General features: G+C 29.5%; 1 protein-coding gene across 3 annotated transcripts in view; it reads left to right on the top strand.

Annotated features, from left to right (window-relative positions):
* LOC123013991 (RNA pseudouridylate synthase domain-containing protein 2-like) overlaps positions 1-20,115 on the top strand; it is a 344,356-nt gene that overhangs the window by 129,763 nt on the left and 194,478 nt on the right. The gene's annotated exons all lie outside the window — the stretch shown is intronic.

The following is a 20,115-nucleotide window of genomic DNA, read 5'->3' as shown; positions in this document are numbered from 1 at the left end:
TTATATTGGATTCATTAATTAGTTTGATTAATTAGGCAAATATTGAGGTTTCATTCAAATGTAAATTTGCCAGGCAGTATTAAAGATCAATCAGCAAAATCCAAATTTTCATTTCTATTAATTTGAGAAATATATACATTTCGTTTTTGACTACAGACACATGAAAATTACTATATTCTTGCAAAATAGTTTAAAGTAATTAGATTATACTTATTTGTCCGATTACCTATGTTATTTTCAAATGCTTTGACTATGTATATTGTTATTAATAATAATAGTAGAAAATTAAATTTTCCATATTTATGAGAGCTTTGCTCATTGTTTTGATTTTATTGGATGTAATTCTTATTTAGCTTTTATTATACAATGTGCTAATTAGAACTGATCAAATTGTGCAATTTTCAACAAACTTAACTTTGTTTTTTCACTCTCCTTTTTATGTTAATAATACTATATTTTTTATTTTATCGTATTCTTACATCTGAAATTTTAATTAGGAATCGGGCGTTTTTTTTGTTATTTAAACGATTTACATTTTTAACTTGTCAACTTGGAAGTTACCTTGCATGGGAAACTGCTACCACGTGCATTTTCAGTTTAAAATGTTAAAATTAACGGTAACAGGCTTACTTACATCTATTTAGTATTTTTTATAGATTAATATTGTGTAGTCACAGTTTTTAAAAACATTTTCCAAACATGAATAGGTGAATATAATTATGTCGTATTTTTTATGTCTGTTAAATACAGGGTGTTTCACACAACTTTACGAGGCTTGCGCCTAATGTACGCACCCAATTATACAAAAGTCACAGAACACTGAATACAAAAAATACACTTCAAATTATTTAATTTTTGGAAACCCATGACAATAGTAGTCAAACTAATCACTGTTTCATTAATAGTCATAAACTGCAGTGTTTCAGAAACAATTATCATTTGTTCTATCAAGAGACGGCATGAATATGATTCTAGTTTATCTATCTTAATTACTAACTAACTAAAAACGTTGTAATTTTTAAAGGGTGAACAAACTACAGAAGATTATTCAATTTTTCAAAATTTGTAATCGAGTTTGTATCGAAATATGTATTATTGATTGCATCTCACGGCGCAGGCTTCGTAAAATTACGTGAAACACCCTGTATCTATGTTAATTCTAATAGTATGTAAGTTTTTGGTTATAATAGGAATATACAAATTTTAAAGATATAGGCTATCAATACATAATTTTAGAAGAGAGTAATTTTTTACATTGAAACATTGTTTTGTGTTTAATATTTATTTTCTTTGAAATCTTTTGCTACGTACGTTTGAACTCCGAAACATTGCGAGTTAATCTTTAATGAAAAATTATTTTTTTATGACATTTAAAAAAATTAAAAGACTGGGTTACACTTAGCATTCGAAAAGAACTTTGTTTAACGGCTGCATTATTAATTAATGTTTCTTTATCCAGACAAATTATTGTCAACTTAATGTGATGTTTAATGATCAGAGTCTTTTGTAGTAAATTATTTTCATTCTTGTGAAAATTAAAGAAAAACTGCTTTTTCAAACTTCTCTTTCTTAATTTACGGATTCTTGGCTATCTTAATTACAGTTACTAAATTATTCTTGAGACTAAGGTTAATGAAAAAACAGTAGTCAACTCACTGTTCAAGTTCACTTTTAAACAGAAATTATAATTTAGTACAGAATGTTAGTCGTCTTCATTTTTATCTTGCAAGTTTTTTTGCGATACAGTTTCCAGACACGGAACCAGAAGCTTTTATTTTGGGTGGGCCCAGGGTAAAATCAAATTTGTTAAGGTGGGCCACGCAAAAACCTAATTTGGCACTTGTAGATCGAAAATTGCTTACTGTTTTAAAATTACTTTTTTATTTTTGATTTTGTTTATAAGCAAAGAATTACCAAAAATAATTATGAAATTTATATCGGAAGTGGGTATCAACTTTGTTATTTTATTTATTTTTTTTTTATTTAAATAACTCTTATTTTATGTTTTTTGTTGTGTTTTTGGATATCTCAAGTTATTCTATGAAAGTTATCATCGGTATTCTTTTTACCTAAGTTCAGCCGTTTTTGAGATTTATAGACTTTTCGTGGAGGGAGAAGCAACTGGAGGGAGCATAAGCACTAAAAACGTGTTCCATGAGCAAACACCTTTTATGATCCTTTTCAAAGTGCGCGCTCAAGCTTTTTCCCCCCACTACCAATTTAGATGCAGTGGTGTAGTCAATGTTTTTTACATTCAGTTAACTAAATAACTAAATACACGACCGATTAACATTAACAATTAACATTAATACTTAAAACTAGGCAGATTATTTAAAAAAAACTCTGTAAAACAAAGTTAATAAATACAAAAATCAAAAGACAATGTGGAAAATACGGACACAATGAGACGCCCATGGTATCAGCTGATTAAAAAAACAATTCTCGACTTGCGCACTGATTATACATTTATGCGGTAGATTCAAAAATGGTCGTAAAAGGTGTTTGCAGCTCGGCCAAGAACCTAACATAGCCGGTATAGGGCACACTCTCTCCAGTTGTTTCTCCCTCCACGAGACTTTTCGAATATTTTTTACTTTAAACCTTCCTCTGCAAAAATTGATAACTCTGCAATTTTTAACTATTATGGAATCGTATTTTGGAAAAGATCGATCTTTCTTTTGGTGGATTCATAATTAAAAATTGATTAACAAACCCTTAAAATTTTACGTTACGTTACGTTGAGGAAAGTCAAATACTAATAGGTCAGTTTTTCTAAATAAAACGCTCCATTTTTTTCTTTATTAAATGGAAGAGAATAATTCTGCTTCGATTGTATAACATTCTCTATATCTATGAACTCAAGTAGACAACATTTTTTTTAGCCATCACAACCTAATTTCAACAGCTAATATAAAAATAATAATTTTAGAATTTTTTAAATTTGTAATTTGTAACTGGCGAAGGGCAGGGCTCGTGCGGGCCTGTTTGGAGCCCGGGCTCGTGTTCTGCGCAACCCACGGAACCCTCAGTACGCCACTGGATACCAAAATGTATACAATAAATGAAGCTAAATTCTGCTTGTGTTTTGAAATACCAGTAGTACAATATTTCCAAATAATATAACCCCGGGTCTAGTGGAAACATTTTTAGAAGTTAATAAACTCTTATTGGAGATTAAACATTGTTACTATTTTTGTAGACCATTTAATATGAATATATTTTTTTTTGGCTTTTACTTGAAAACAATCAATCAATATTCTGCAATAAACAAAGATTATTGACTGAACAGTGGTATAATTTTTAAAGGCTTTATGAAAGTCAAGGGGTATAAGTTTTTATGAAATTAACCACTAGAAATGTTTGAGGAAAATCTTTCTTTAGGTGCAATTTCCATTTGACAGTTTGTCAACAAATTATTTTTTAGCAAATTAAGTCTTAAAAGAACAAACACTATCATATTTGCAAATGTTTATTTGTATTTTCTATTCCTTTCTTGCAAAATTGGATATGGGATGTTCTATTACTGTTTGTTTACCTAAATCTTTTGCTGATGGAAACCGCTAAAACGTGCCTTATGGTTAATAATTGGTTCAACCTAATGGATCGGTTTCGATCAGAAATAAACTAACCCACGCCTAACTTGTGACATTTACTCGTAGGTGGAGATGTGTTTATTGTTTCCATCATTAATGGGTTAATTATTAAAAATTATGTTGATAATCATAAAATATTTTTATGACTTACCTTACTTATGCACTGTATTCTATAGACAGCATAAAGTACAATTAAAATGTGACCATTTATCAAGAATAACATTTTTCGAAATTTCTATTAGTTTTTGAGTTCTAGAAAAAAAAATTTTAAATGGCAACCCACCATGGTAATTTTTTTAATTAAAGATTATGATCTAAAAATGACCTCTAATTAAATAAAATTGTTTTTTAGCCAGTACTTTTTTTTAATTAAATGTTAAAGTTGCGTTCCGAGCTCATCATGATTTTCCGAACTTAACCGAAGTGGTTGTTTCATGCTTTTCATCATGGGAGAGCCCTGATTTCTATGCACGTGCTTTGGGGTGGTTTCGAATCGACTAAAAATAGAAGAAAATTATTTGTTTTTACATTTTTTTATCCATCCGGAACCATCCCAAAGCACCTGCACCAAAAACCGGACTCTCCAACGACCAAAGTCATGAAACGACTCCCTCGTTCAAGTTCGGAAAATCTTTGTGATGGGCTCGGAACGCAACTTTAACAATTTATTTTAAAAAAAGTACTGACTAGAAAACAATTCTGTTTAATTAGAGGTCATTTTTAGATCATAATCTTTAATTTAAAAAATTACCATAATGGGTTGCCATTTAAAAAAAAAAAAACAGAACTCGAAAACTAAAAGAAATTTCGAAAAATGTTATTCTTAATAAATGGTCACATTTTAATTGGACTTTACGCTACACTAATTATTTTTTTTTGTAAAGTGCTTAGTTTACGAAAAAAAACTCTTGGTTCCATACTTTTTATTCACCTGGTATAATACCACAGTTTAATATATTTTCACAATTATTTTTACAATTGTTATTAACATTGTTGATTTCTTAATAAAACTAATGCAAGTGCATCAAGTATTTCCGTATAGATCTATTCTAATATTGACTGAAATTATGAAACAAACATCAAATTGTAAATTGAAATGAGAAATGCTTGAATTAATGTATTACGCAATCTTTATCGCTAGTCATTTGTTGAATATTATAAGGTGATAGCAGAATTTGATGTACCAACATCGTCTTTTTCTTTGTGATGACATCGAAATTTTCTGTTTTCCGGTAAATTGTTGCACAAGCGAGGCATTAAGATAATGTCATTATTTACAAAGTTTAATTTTCTTGTCGCGAAGGAAACTTGGGAAAAGTAAACGCTATAATTAGCGATAAAAAATTGGACGAATTTTCGTAATTACAAGGCATGAATTACTCTCTCAGTTGTTCCTGAATGTATATGCAAATTTTTCAGTTCTATTTATGTCATATTGTCGGTTTCAAATAAATATGCTATATAGTGAGAAAGATATTTTGTCTTTTTCAATTTTTTTGACTGGATTTTGATACTGGTATAATTGCTTCTCGCACTCTCTGACAAACAACAAGTCGACCAGGGGGAAATCAAACCCGTCGCATTTTCTAGATTAATTACCTCGACTCACACGCGAACATAATTGTCTATATAAGTTGTTATTCATTTGTTGAAAAAATTTGTTTGGTGTTAAAGAGCATTTGATGATACTATAACGCAATACCTTCAAGAAATCACTTGGCATCCGCATCATCAGTAATTTTAATTTTGCTTCAAGGTTCATTATAATTGAACCGTAGTGATGCAAGACTCACGTAAAGAAATTGTGTAATTAAATACTCTTCTGTTAAAGATTGTCAAAGTTTAGAAAAAATAATAGTTAATTTTAATTTAGACCTTATTTTCTTATTGTTGACAAAATTATCGTTGCAGCTGTTTGTCTTAAGGAATACATACCTACATATTATGCAAAGTTCACTTTCACCTAAAACAGGTTTCGGATTATTACCGCTTTTGAACATAAAAGTAAGGTCATCTTCTTGCAAAATAACACGCCTTATCTCTTTTACATCAACTTGTTACTCGGCTCGCCACTGTTTTGGACCAAGTTATTAAAAACAATGAACGTAAACAAATGACATCAATTTTATTAGTTAATGAAAGTGGAAAAAATATACTTCCAATAGAAAATGGAAAAAAAATCCAACTACATTTACAAAAGATTCAATATTCAATATTTTGTAACCGCACTGAAATGTTAAAATAACGATTCACTATATTTTTTTACAAAGTCTTTCCATTCATTAGGTAATTATTATTGATGAAATTTATTTAAAATGATCAGAAAACATTAGTACTGTTCGTTCATTTAGCATTCGAATGCTTTGAATTCTTAAATAGTAGTCAGAGTTTTTTATTAACTAAAAATTGGAATGTTAATACGAGTGTGAAATAAACACATGACACTAGAAGGATACGTATGTACCTGTAGGATATTATAGATTGAATTTCTATGGTAGCACACCCACCATGTATGGGGAATACATTTTCTTTAAAAATTTAATCAAAAGCTGTTCATAAATTTCTATGATCTTACATTTTAATCTACCTACAAGAAATATTTCAATGCAAATTTAATTTTATTGGACAGTAATTTTCCTATAAATGAAAAAAAAAGTTATAAAGGAAGTTTTCTTTGAAGCAATCAACTTTATTCCCCACAGTTTTGGCTGTAAAGAATTTCCGTTATCGTTAGGTGTTTCGCTTTCATAACATTTTATACATTTTTTTTTTCAGTAGGTGCGAATGGCAACAAGAGAATTAAACGATATTAAATCCTGCTACATTAAATTATCTTTTTAATTGTTTTGGGTGTTTTTGTGATTTCATTCATTTGCATCATTGTTACATGGGTATATCAAATGTGCGAAAATATTGTCAAATGCGTATTGGTTTAAAGAGAGAATTAATCGGATTTGTGTCAGTTTTTTGGGGTTACTATAATTGTTTTCAATCCGTTTGAAAAAGTTGCAAATGCGAAAAGTTTTTAATCCGATAAAGTACAATGCATTAGTTGAGAGTTTTTAATGGGCAGATGTATTTTTTTCTAGGGAATAATTTAGAGGAAACGTATTTTGTGTCATATTTTTATAATGTTCATTAAAAAGAAAAAAAACTACAATCGTTTTTGAAATTGCGTTTGTTTCATACGGGCGTTTCAATGTTAAAAGATATAAAGTTGGGAATAAAAGAAAGTTTGAAGTTATTATACATATTCTCATAAAAAAATAGATCTTGTAAAATGTGTTAAGTCTAATTAAAATAATTTCAATTATTAATTTTGAAAATTATTAATAAACTTACTTGAATTTGAGATCTTAAGAATCATTTCTCAGTAAGAATATAATATAATAATTTATTTAACGGCATATAAATACATATCTACCTTTACATAAAAAAACAAACAAATACAAAACAATGAAGAAAATTACATACATGACACATTTTTGATCGGACGAGTAATTTTTAAACACAATTAACAGTTTATTTTTGAATTCATTGTGAGACATTGCAAAAAAAGTCTATCTCACCACAAACACTATTACACACATAAATGATGATGAATCGAATTCATTGATGAAAATAAAGCATAATTAGTGCTACAGTGAGGAATATCAAATAAAGGAAAATGTTGCCATTGTTTCTTTCGAGTGGCCGTTTTTTAAATATTGGATTTCCAGTGCTATTATTAATTGGTGCCTTGTGTTTAATCATAATTACATAGATGTAATATTAATAACTTAATAAGTATCCATTTCAATTTGGTGTGTGCGTGTGTCGTCATAGCTCATGGCATATTGGAATGTTTGATTGTATATAGGGTGCGCCAGAACTCGAGCCCCAGAGAAAAATGCAATATAAGGTAAGATACCAGGAACATGGAAAAAATGTTTAATAAATTCTACCTATAAAAATTTCGAAGTTATGAAAATTTAAAATTTGCACTTTGACTCTATTTATTTCTGTTGGAAAAATAATTTTCCAAGTTTTTTTGCTGCAGGCTGGCTATTAGAAGAGGAAACAAAAAGCTGTATCCTAAATTTTAACTCTGTTTAATGTTATTTGTGGCTTTTATTGACAAAATTTTTGTACCATTTTTAATAATTGTAAAAAAACCTATACAAAATCATCAGTATCATTAAATAAACATAAAAAATGTCAAATGTGAAAAAATAAATGTCAAAATTTTTGAACAGATAGAATTTTACTTATGTCTTATCTTACTGGAAATTTTTCTTTGGGGCGCGAGTTCTGGCGCATCCTGTATAAAGTTCAGTTATTTTTTAACTGCAAAAATTGTATAGTTAACTATGACAGAATATGTTATAGTACACTTTTTTCGGTAAAAATTAAAAAAAAATTGATTTGCACAACAACAATATTTGTGTACAGTGTACAGGCTGATTTTTCATGCAAATTTGATTTTGATTGTTTAAACCAAATTTACACTTGGTTTACAAACATACTGAAAAATATACTGGCATTAATGACTGAGTGACAATTTTGTTTAAACGTCTTTAAACTTTATTTTAATTACTCTTTAATTTATCATTAGTACCTAATACCCCGAATGCAAGCTAAATTGTCGATAATTTTGTCGAGTGTATGAAGTGCACGAAACAAAGTTAGAATCAATTTGGCATGCACTAGGGGTATTTTGCATATTATTTCTTGAACAAAATTTACAAAAACACTATTTTCATTATGAGAAATTAAAAAAAACAATTTATTTTAAAAAAATAACATATGTCAATCAAATCTTTCAAATTTCTGATTCATTCAATTAGATTCGCGGTAATTTAGCACACGCGCAAATTACATGTCGATAATATGCACACGTGCTGAATTATCGCGTATTTGAATCTAATTGGATGAATCTCAGAAATTTGAAAGATTTGAATGGCTTAAATTTTGTCAGGGAAATAATCAATAGAATTACTGTAATATGTAATACGAGTAATAATAATCTAATGATGTATACTCATTTTATTTTTATTTAATACACAGTTGCCAACGAGGTTGCCAAGCCTTTGGATTTAATAGTTTGAAATAAAATTTAAATTTTATTGCCAATCTAATGACTAAATAAATGATGTCTATATTACACAAAAAAGTTTTTAATTTTAACAAATACACAAAAATGCGATCCTGTTGTTAGTTTTACACTGGAATTGAGTACTTTATTGTATTTATTTAATTTACTTATTGTTATAAGCTGAGGATAGAAACATCACTATTTCTGTCTTCATTTATTTAATCTTCTTAGAACAAGGAGCATTTTTATCTTTATGTGTGAGTATCCTTAAGGATACGTTTGTTTTTCTTATGATAACATTCTTATTGACAAAGATTATTGGATTTTTACCGTAAAGGGCGCTTGAATTTTTAAAGGGAAGGAAGTATGTTTGGAAGAAGCTCAAGTAATGACGTTTTCAGGATATGAAGGTTTTCTACAGTTTTTTCACAGACAGTTTTTTTGTTTTCACTAGGAGAATAAATGGTTTTACGAAATCAGTTTTTAATTTTTGTGTTCAAGGTAACCTGTCGCACCCTTACAACTTGGTTATTTTATTTATTGATTTTGTGAGAAAATTTTTTTTAATAAATAAACATGCTGTGACTTGTAAAAATAAATAATAAGGAAAATTAATGAATAACAGTACTTTTTTTCATGATATAAAAAATAGCATTTAGAGTACTGTTATTTGTGAACGAAAGCCTCGTTTTCTTATCGCAATAAAAAAAACATAAACCAAAACGTGTTTATTTTGTAATTTGTGGAATCTCTACGGAAAATAAGTTAATTTTTTTCTACTAAATGCTCGAAGTGAGCGCCATCTGTTTCTAAACACATTTGAGCTCGGTGTAGCACTTCTTGAATACATACTTTTGTATGTGTTAGAGGGGACGAACGACGGCATTTGTCTCTAATTCTGTCCTTCAGATCTTACATGCTGACAAGAGGAGGCACGTAAACTCGTTCTTTTAAAAATGGCCATAAAAAGAAATCTAAGGGGGTGAGATCTGGCGATCTCGCAGGCCATGCTATTCCTGCACTGCGATTACAAACCACCCTGGGTACCTTTCATTTAGAAACTTTGTTACGACTCTGTCATTATGTGGAGGGGCTCCATCTTGCTGCAGAATCATAGCGTTTCGCATCTCCAACAAATCCGGGAGTTCTTCCTGAAGCAATGTTAAGTACCGCTTACCAGTAAGAGTTACCTCATAAAATTTAGAACCTATAATTTGACCATCAATAATGCCACACCAAACGTTAATAACCCCAAAAGTGCTGAAATCTAGTTTCTCGTATCTAGTGAGGGTTTTCTTGTGACCAATAATGACAATTGTGTCAATTAACAGTCTCATTATTAAGAAAGCCGATTTATCGGTCCACAAAATCTTATGTAGCTTTGCTTCTTTCGGAACTACTATAAACCATGCAACAAAATGTAAACGTCTCTCATAGTCCCCTAATGTAAGTGAATTTTAAAGAGATGTGATTTATAATTTTTCAAAATTTTTCAAATTCTATCTACCAAAAAATTTTAACATTTATTTTTTGACATTTGACCTTTTTATGTCTATTTAATAATACTAATGATCTTGTAAAGAAAAGGTACAAGACTTTTACCAATAAAAACCAAAATTACATTAAACAGAGTTACATAGCCTGAACAAAAAAACTTGAAAAATTATTTTTCCAAAGAGATAAATAGAGTCAAAGTGCATTTAGACTCTCATAACTTCGAAATTTTTAGAGTTAGAATTTTTTTTAACATTTTTTCCATGTTTCTGGTATCTTACCTTACATTTTTCTTAGGGATACAAGTTCTGGCGCACTTCGTATATAATAATTGTATGTCCAATCGTAAGTCTTAGTTTTTGATGTTTAAAATAAAGTTTTATTAAATTTGAGTTAGTTTTTGTTGTCAAAAAAATTTCTGCTCATTAATTTTAGTTAATCAGACAATCAATTTAATCATATTAAATACTAAATTCAGATTGGTTCTTCCATAGTGTCATGCAATTTTCAATAAGAAATAAGAAAAGTTTTCGTATAAAGCGTTTTGCTTTCTCAGATCGGAATTCTCCAAAAGTAAATCATTTTTAAGATCGGGGTTGTGGCTAGGTTGCAAAAAAATCTAATTGGCTAGTTTTCTTCACTAATTTTGTTTTGTCAGATCGGAATTTCTCAAAAAATGCTAGTTTCTAAGGCTTTTGAAAGGGTTGTTGCTATCAAGGGGTGAGTTTGCAAGTGAAACCCTTCTGTTTTCTAATGTACCTACTAACCAAGTCATCAGTCGTAAATTACGTGCATTATCAAAACTCTTTTTCACGAAAATTTTATCTGAAATTTCCTCTACGTCATGAACCTGTGGCTGATTTCACACGACTTTTTTCGCTGCTTATCGAAATTTTTTTAAATTTGCACAAAATGAAATTGCACACCGAAAATTGTTGTTTTTAGATAAGAAGATTATAAATGTAGGTATGATGCAATTATTCACACATTCAAAATGCGTAATTTATGATTACAACGGGATGCTATTTTATGATGCATCTATATAATGTAGTCACTTATCTAACAACATGACTATTGCATACTTACATCACTTCTATTTTTATTATAAATTTTAATTGCATCATGAAACTAAGATATTTTTTAGATTCGAAGGTATAGCAGAAAAAAACGAAGAATTATTATAAAACTGTAAATTCGTTGATTATATGTTTTATTAATTTCCAAGCTCCACTACAACATTGACAGAAAAAAATATAAATAGGTTAAAGTTTAGCCTTTTTTTTAGTTGTGGGTATTTATGAGTTACAAATATGTAGTTAGCTAATATTGTAAATTAATTAGAGAGTATTAAACATCGCCGTCTACATAGAAATAACCCTTTTCTCGCCTGGGCATTTTTTGAGTTCAAGTGATTCCCGTTGTCGCTTTAATCTGGGGAAAATTTTTGACAAATCCAGTTTTTTACCTTAAAGGGTTCAATCTCATAATATCAATTCTCCCTGGCGTATCTAGTTTTGTTGTATCCTTCCTTCACAGCATTTATTAATTGCGTTATTTTTCGTTAATAATTAAAAATTATTCAGTTTTTCCTTAGTAACCCCCGTAACTAAGAAAAAATCGGAATCACTGCTCCAATGCATTTTTTACGAAATGCCCAGGCGGGATATTGATACATTACATTAAGGAGGCGGTGGTATTAAATAATCCGAAATCGACTTTTTGGAAAATTTCTAATCATATACCTACCTATTATGCTTCGGTGACGTTTATTAGACGTTATACGTTGTCCACTACGGAAGTGCGTATTTATTTAGAAGGTATCATCATGATAGGTTTTTATGGTGCCAAATAAAACAAAACATGACGAATTGCGTTACATGCATTACTCTAATCATGCTCCAAAAATTATAGCCTTGAATGCCACTATGTTGGTATTTTTCCTGCAAGTCATAAAGTTTATTACTTCTACTTCATCTTCATGTCTTGTCAAAGTAATTTATAAATAGCGAATGTCGGTGAAAAACGTTTTCAGCATTCAAATACGTAATTTGACATGAACATTATAGATTTCAGTTCAAGATCTTCTTATTCAATTACAAACTTTATTCTGCACAAATTATGAAATTATGAGCGGTATATCCTCATCATGATTCTATCTGATTATTGCCTTGTTGTAAACTGTTTTAAATTGAAATTATGTTCTGTACAATAAGAACGGATCACGTACTTAATATTCGTGTTTACGGTAGCGTTGCGCCAATTTATCGACAGCAAAATTTTGCAAGCAAATTGAAAACTTTGCGCACATTGTTTGGTAGTAGCAATTGATTCTTGCATTAAAAGAAGTAAAATAAAAGCAAGCTGCGTTGATGCATAGAAATGGGCTTTGAATAAATTAATTATCACAAACTCAACCAGGAATAAAAAGAATCGTTTTGTTTAATATGTTCTTAAAGCAGGAAACGGATTGTTTTCGTCCAGTTCGCAAAAATGTGAAACTTTGTGTTTTTTTTTATTATATTTCAAAAAGTCCTCATTTATAATGTTGGTGATTGTAAAAATAAATAATTGATAAAAAAGGAATTTATTTTTGCGAATGTTACATATTGTTAATTTTGTACCTACTACTAAGTGCGAATTACTTTAACTGAATCTAAGAGTTTATGTTTTTATAAACAGGAGCAACACGTGTTAAATTAAAAGGAATCTATAGGTAACATAAATTATTTTATAAATAACAAAATAGTGGGATTTATTACGTTTTGGCAAATTAAGCACTCGTAGTTTTTAGGGCCTCTGTTCTAAATTTATCTAACAATATCATTAATTCTGTTCAACTTGAACAAACCTTATTCTGACTGAATAATGAATGTGTACATCTAAGATGCAAATGAATTATCAATTTGAATAATAAAGATGAGTCTAGTGTGATAACTCACGTATATCATCTTTGATAATTACTATTTTAACAACTTGTAAGAATCTAGCTTATTATGAAAGTTACGTTCTTCTACTGAATTATGAAATGTGAAGTTTATATTTAATACACAAATCTTATTTTAGACGTGGATATCTTTAGTCGAATTATTTTATACCAAACACTGATTGCAACGACAAATCTTAGCTTAATAAATAATTAAGGTACCTAAGCCAAATAAAACCCACCGTTAATTTTTTTGTGAAGATAATTAAAAGGGTACAAATTAAATGCACAGTATTTTATTTAAACGACAAGTAAAAATAGTAAATACACAAAAAATAATAAACGCATAGTAAAAAAATAAATGCACAGTAATGACAATGAATGAATGTCTAGCGAAACTAATGAATTTAATATTTACATATTTACAAACAAAATGTTTCCTACCAAAATCGGAATGTCGCAAAGCCTTCAAAAACAAAATTGTGGTATCAGGAGGAGCACAGCAGTGCAAAGAGTGGCGTACGCTGATTAGACTGATTACCATTTGTGCACAGTTTCCAGCTTTTGCTAAAATTATTCTTTTTTGTGCAGGGGCTTTCGCTAATACATATACCATCCAATAATAAAAAATATTCAGTAATATAAAAATAAGTACCAATAACAAATAACATTCTTACGCAGGGGCATACATACAGTTGCGGAATTAAAATTTTGGGCAGTATTGTCATTTTCATAATGTAAACTCTAAAACAACCTTTACATTATAATAACCTCAGTTTTTACTCTTGTCATGTTTATGCCATTTTGACTTATTTACTTTCAAAAATAGTGATTTGTGGCATAATAACGAGCAGGCAGCGATGATTTAATTACACTTGTTGAACTAATAAATTTTCTAGGACAGACAAATTGTTCAATTAACAACAAAAAAAAAGTTTAATTGTCAAATGTCAGTCATGATGACAGTAAAAGATAGTTTACAGTGAATTTTTAAAGTGACAGAAAAATACTGCCCGAAATTTTAATTCCGCAACTGTACATTGTTATGTAACCAAAACTGAAAATTCTTTAAATTTTATGTCGTTTCACAAATTTTAATTAAAGTTACTGAACGTTTATTATTTTTAATGTGCAAATTGGATTTCTTACTGTACAAATTAGAATAAAATACAGTGCGTGTTTTACTTAAGATTTATTATTTCTACTGTGCAAAATAAATATTATATTATACTATTTATTTTTATTTTTTTAATGTGCAAAAATTAATTAAATACTGATCGTCTGTCATTGTATACTGATCAAATTAGAATTATTTACTGATCGCTTTAGTACTACCCAAATTAAAACCACCGTACCTGATAGTTACTTTTAGATATGTCTTTTAGTTGACTGTAAATAGTGAAATATGTAATCTGATGTGTTATCGTGTTGGATGTTAACTTAAATTTTTCTAGTTACATATTAATACATGTTTTTAAGTTTCTTTATTTTTTTTGTGTTTCTTATGTTGTTTTTTTTTTGGTTATTGAATGGTGGGCCTTATTTGGGGCTAGGAGGTTTCAAAAAAAGCCCTTTTTAATATTCTATGTTTATGTTAAAAACATGTACAAAAATTACCAAAATAGGCATTTTTGTGGTACACATTCTTAAACAAAAGTTCACACTACAATTTGGATAATAAATCCAAACATTTGCTTATAAATTATAAAAAGTACCAAGTTTTTTTTGGCCAATACAACTAATACTCCTCAGTAACAAAATGCTACTGATCTTTCGTCAAAAGCTTGAAGTTCTCATGGGGTTTAATGATCAACATCTGCAGTACGTGGCCAGAAAGGTGGCTTCAGATCCCCGGGCGAGTATGATCTAGTAACGCAAAAAAATGTTAAAATGTCTGCGGAGACAAAGAGGACAAGCCCTTTCTCTGAAGTAATACATAGTGGCGATTTCGGGAGGTCGGCTACTTGAAGTAAGGGGGCAAAAATCCTAAAGTACAACGTGCTTCATTACTCCGGTCAGTTTGGTTAGCAAAAGCGTACCTTTTCCAAAGATACCCTAAAGTGATAGGGTGTTTTACTTTGAACTTTTTATCATCGACTCCTACTAACTATACAGGGTGCGCCAGAACTCGCGCCCCAGAGAAAAATGTCATATAAGGTAAGATACCAGGAACATGGAAAAAATGTTAAAAAAATTTTCTCTATAAAAATTTCGAAGTTATGATTGTTTAAAGTTTACATTTTAACTCTATTTATTTCTGTTGGAAAAATAATTTTCCAAGTTTTTTTGCTATAGGCTATTAAAAGAGGAAACAAGGAAGCTGTATCCTAAATTATAACTCTGTTCAATGTTATTTGTGGCTTTTATTGTCAAAATTTTTGTACCTTTACTAAATAATTGTAAAAAAAACTTATACAAGATCATCAGTATCATTAAATAGATATAAAAATATGTCAAATGTCAAAAAATCAATGTCAAAATTTTTTGACAGATAGAATTTTTTAAACATTTTTTTCATGTTTCTGGTATCTTATCTTACTTGAAATTTTTCTCTGGGGCGCGAGTTCTGGCGCACTCTGTATAACCATTTGGTACAAATTTTGACCTACTAACGTTATCCTTTCCGGGTGGTGTAATTGGCAGGTGCTTTATATTTTTGTATATATTTTAGGTGTATTGTGGTGCACTTTATTATAAGTAAAAGGAAAATAGAAAGTGTTTTCACAAATGCATATTATTACAAAATGATTATTTAACTAAAAAAAATATAGAATCTACAATTTTCTATTAATTTAATTTTAACAAAAGGTTAAATATGACGTACTTCGTTAATTACTTTTTTACACTTTATGTTGTTATCTATAACTTTTTCTTAAAGTTGCTAACACTAGCTACCACATTTTTGTCTAAACAATTTGTCACATCAAACTATATGCGACAGTTTACTTCTTGTCGCGTCGTAAGTATAAACAGTGTATTTCACAATTTATCCGAGAAGTGTGAACATTAAGATATCAGGCAGGCTTGGATATAGGAAATTAACATGGGAAATTAGTTTTTATTTTTTTCCGGCTGCAGGAGTAACAGAAATCAAAATCTGATTGATGGAGCTTGCAGTGATCGAAAAGGGCTATCTTATCGACATTTTTGTTGATCCTCCAATTACCTCCATTTGGGTGAAAACGGTCCTCGAAAAATCTAAATTTGAATTTGCCGGGTTAGCGTCACTAGAAACGAGCTATCAAGTCATTGTTATAAACAAAGAATTTCACATTTCGTTCACATGACTTATCACTCTAATAATGCAAGCAAATTTTACTTTGGCTTGAAAAGCATTTCCATTCAATTATTGAAGTGTTTTATTAGAAAAGTAACATTTATTTTCCAAAAACATTAAGAAAACACAATCATTGCAAGGGCTTTTTGCTACAAATTTTCTGTTGGCAACAATCACTTGATAGTTCGTTTCTTAGTAACGCTAACCCGGCAGATTCAAATTTCGAGTTTTTGAGGGTCGTTTTCGTCCAAATGGAGTTAATTGGAGAATCGACCAAAATGTCGATTAAATAGCCCTTTTCGAGCACTGTAAGCTCCATGAATCAGATTTTGATTTCTGTTACTCCTGCAGCCGGAAAAAAAATAAAAACTAATTTCCTATGTTAATTTCCTATTCAATTTTATATGGGAAGTCGATTTCTTACAGTCAGTCAGACACCAGAGCCTAATTATTATGGACAATGTTTCTTACTTGGATTTCATAACGTTTTTTTTTTTTAACTTACATATTTTTTCTAATTTCACAATCTAGGTATTGATGAAATTATTAACTGTGCCATAGCCATCGCCATCTTGGCAACGTCGCAACTGCATTTTTTGAGGTGAAATATGTCAGAAACATATAAAAGAATAATTTGTGTTACAATTGAACCCTACTGACAAATGTTGAGCTAGAAGGTTCCACTATTTCATACAGAAAAAACATCGTGAAAAGTGACAGTAGTGGCGATGGCTGTGGCATGACATGTACAGGGTGCTGCATTTTGGATGTCCGAATAGAGAATCTCCGAAACTAAGATGTTTAGCCAAAAACGAGTAATACATTCTGGAGCTCATTTTTTGAGAAAATAATATTGGTTAAAACCGCATAACGCTATCGTCTTTTGTTTCCGACTTACAGACAAAAGTTGACATTTTGGCGATATCTAAAAAAATTCATATCTTCGTTATTATAGAGGACACGGATTGGAAATAAAGACATTATACAGGCACTTTTTTACGTAGAATGTAATAATGTAGTTAACTTTTTTTTTCAGTGATTGGTTTAGCCGTAATAAGATAAACTTTTATTTTTTTAAATGGAAATCATAGGTGGCTCTGGCAATTTTGAATAGCTTATTTTTTTCTGATCTAAAAATATATATTTGTAACAGAATATTGTTTTATAATTACATATACTTAAAAAGTGAAATAGATATTTTGTTTGATAATTGTTGGCCATGGAAAAACTATTTCACTTCAAATATGTAAATAATAATCAATAAGAGTTTTGTAAACTGTAAAATAGATGAAAAAATAGATAAAATTGGAAAAATTTAAAAAATACGATATGTTAGAAGTATTGAACAAATATGCGAGCGCCTCAGAACAAAATTATTATTATTACATATTTCATTTTAAAAAATCCAAAAATAGGAAAAACAAGTGTGTCAACAGTCAACACAATTAGAAAAAAGCATATTTTTGATGATCTAATAAGAGGTAGGATAACGTTCCACATAGACGGAATTTGGGTGTTTGAACAGCCATATCGTCATTTTTGTGTCATACAAAATATATTTTATTGAAGAATTAAAGCGACTTTTTTTTACACACTCTTATGTATAACTAGAAGTTACAATGGTAATGTTAGCTTATTTAAAAACAAAGAAATGTTATTAGTCGCCAATAGGTTGATTTACTATTTATTTTGCATTTTTTTCATTAATTAGTACTTAGAAAACTCTTTCATTAGTGACACTGGTTAAATAATATAGTTTAAATCCTTTCAGTTGAAGATACAACATTTTTTCATGGCCAACTGCGAACAAAAATCAATGATAATTTTTTACTAAAAATGTATTATAATCATTTGTTACAATTATATTTTTTTTAGATAAGAAAAAAACAAGCTTTTTAAAAATGACATGGCCATCTATGATTCCCATATAAAAAAATACAAGTTTATTTTATTACGGCTAAACCAATAACTGAAAAAAATTTTAACTACATTATTAAATTCCTCGTAAAAAAGTGACTGTATTTTTTTTAGATTTCGCTAAAATGCCAATTTTTGTCTATAAGTTGAAAACAAAAGACTATAGCGGGTTGCGGTTTTAACCAATATTATTTCCCCAAAAAAAAGAGTCCCAGAATGTATTACTCGTTTTTGGCTAAACCTCTTAGTTTCGTTGATTCCCTATTCGGACATCCAAAATGCACCATTCTGTACACATATTTTGTACAAAATGCAGATTTTTTTTTAGTAAAATTTTTTTGTTGTCAGTTAATTAGATTGTTTGCTAAAATTTCGAACATGAAAGGTTCGAACTATCGACTAAAACATGGTAGCTGCATTGCAGTCTGTTTCACATATTCAAAGTTTTTATCGAATTAATATTTCTGCTTATATCCTTATTTTAATTTAGTAACATTGTCTACTTCTTCCTATCTATCAATTTTCTATCACATATCCCGGCATTATTGTTGAGGGGATTTGGCCTACTTTTTAGTGGATCAACTTCAACTTATTGAATTATTGCAGAGTTGTCATTTATTACAAGAATTTTGTGTAATTTAAATTTCTGCCAAGATAATTTTGTTTACTACCTTTACACACTTTTTAATAGACTTGCGAAAATAAATGCAATAATTCTTTATTTAGATACGTTTATGAGTAGGTAAATTTAACGACTGAAAAATTTGTTATTAATAATTTTATAAAAGATGTATGCTCGGTTTCTAGAACAATTTAACAATAGATAAATTTTATCTTTGCGATATTCGTAAGTAACTTCTGTTTTCACAAATTTGCATCGTTTCTTTACGACTGTATCACAATAGGTTGACAAGTTTGACAACTAGAGACATATCAAAGCGACTAATACTTGGTCATGGCACCGTTACTGTCGATCACGGCCTCCTTGATAAAAAGATAGACTTTCGTCTATCCGGCCTCGCGCGTGGCAATAATTTTGACGTTTGATGGCGCTGACATACGGTGCATGGTTGGTTGCCTGATTCAGTTTGAAATTTCAAAAAAAAAAAAATCTTGACCAGGTTTAAATTAAAAATTAATGATGAACAAAAGTAAGGATCCCAGTAAGCACTTACCATTCGATAAAATAAACCTATAAATTAACTTTTATTTATAATAAAGCAACTTTCTTAGTGTTATCAATTTAATTTTAAGAGTTTTCTTTTTTTTGTTTGAATATTTAAGTTTTTCACAATTGTATGAGCATGTCTGCTACAAAAGTTAGAAACAATTGGTGTTATAAGCTTATCTAAAATTATGGTACACAAAATTTTAGAATGGGATTCGCAACAAAAAATTGGATTGCCGTACAGATAGGATAATAAAATGTTCCTTAAATTAAACGACACATCTTCAGTTGGCAGACTTGGTAATAGTTCAATAATAATTTCTACAACAAACACTATTAAACTCACAAATTTTTTGTTTGGGTAGATTAATCTTCCACGATCTTGGTGGTATATTAATTCCAATAACGGGCAGTWTACTTGGGGATTAAGATCTTGTAATGTTGAAAAACATAAATTGCAGCTTACAAATTGATTTGCTTTCTTTATAAGATAGCCACATAAAAATGCTATAGCAGCCGATTCCATATTAATCAATTCGATGTATTCAGTGCTATTAAAATATTTTAATTTTTCCAATTTATTTAAGGTGGAATCTTTTAGAGTAACAGCCACTGTAGTTTCTACTGAATTTTGCTTCACGGTCGGCGTAGTTGCCGAGCTCACATATT

This window comes from Tribolium madens, unplaced genomic scaffold, assembly GCF_015345945.1.
Source record: "Tribolium madens isolate multiple individuals breed KSU strain unplaced genomic scaffold, Tmad_KSU_1.1 Scaffold_96;HRSCAF=242;Tcas5.2_LG5, whole genome shotgun sequence".
Taxonomy (NCBI): Eukaryota; Metazoa; Arthropoda; class Insecta; order Coleoptera; family Tenebrionidae; genus Tribolium; species Tribolium madens.
This window is presented reverse-complemented; position numbering and strand designations above follow the sequence as displayed.